We start from the raw sequence: 1,258 nt of genomic DNA, 5'->3' as shown, positions 1-1,258 counted from the left end.
TAGCTTTGTAAGTGTACATTCAAATCTGTTAAAGGCACATTGCTTTGTATGTGAGCATTTATCTTTGTATGCATACCTTTCACCTATCTCAGTAAGTGTACATTTCAACATTGAATGCGAATGTAAAATATTACATTTTCAAAATTAAAGTATTTTATTTCTTACTCTTTTGTTGAGGTTTCTGTTGTTTTTCTTTAGACTTTTTAGCTTTTTTAGATACATTTTCTTCAGTTGGGGAGACTGCTGATGGAGTCTTATTCTTTAAGTGGCTGATTCCCCTCTTTTTTCTCCTTTTTGTTTTGATAAGTTCATCCCAGTATTCCTGGGCCCTTTTTGTGTATTTGCGATGCTATCGCTCTCTGTACTTCAGAGCTTCCAATCTATACTTAGTGGGTAGCACCTCAGTTGGATCATCATTGTGGTTGCCCTTCCTCTGTATTATCCATCGCGCATCATTGTTGTTTTTTTCAACCCCTAAAACAATAAGTTGCAGCAAATGGTAACATGACGTCACGCAAATAAATATGTAATCATACATAAATTTCAAGGCTAGTTAAACAACTTTTTAAAGTAGTAAACAGCTTTTCAAGATTTTTTACCTTGACCACTGAACTGTCTTATATTGTCATTTTTGTCTACCATTTGGGGTATATGATACATTGCTGCATGCATGTAACAGGTGACTTGCTCTTTTCTGTAGCCTGTTCTTTTATCTCCAAGTTTGGTAAAACCCGTGATCCACTTTTTTATCTGTGGATTTCAAAACACATGCACATATCATAAATTGGAAATACATAAAGTTTCAAGTCTTAATGGATTGTTTTGTACCTGTGCTCGAAATAGTTCTGTAGAGAATGACTCCCATGAGGAAATGTATTTGAAGTACAGATCTGCAAAGTCCTAAAGACAGAACATCAAGACAAGAAAATATTCAGATAAGTAAAAACAGCTAATTGCCCAACTTGTCATTAGGTCATTCCCCAGTATTGCATTGCGCATTCCTACTGCGCATAACTTCACGCGTGATTAGCGCGCGCACATTACAAAATGGCGGCTTTTTCTTTACAGCTGGACCTCGCCATAGAGGTAAATCGTCATTTTCTCGCAAACGAGTATGGTGACCTATCATTTTTTTCTGTCGTTTTGAGTTGAGTAATAAATTTCTCTGTGTAAAATAAATATGGACCAATTCTCAGTGTAGAACAAAAAGCAATCGTCGGAAACGTGAATTTAGTAAGCAGTCGTGACTACTATCATG

The sequence above is a fragment of the Orbicella faveolata genome, unplaced genomic scaffold (assembly GCF_042242905.1).
Source record: "Orbicella faveolata isolate gen_17 unplaced genomic scaffold, um_ofav_v1 contig_46, whole genome shotgun sequence".
NCBI classification, from domain to species: Eukaryota; Metazoa; Cnidaria; class Anthozoa; order Scleractinia; family Merulinidae; genus Orbicella; species Orbicella faveolata.
This window is presented reverse-complemented; position numbering follows the sequence as displayed.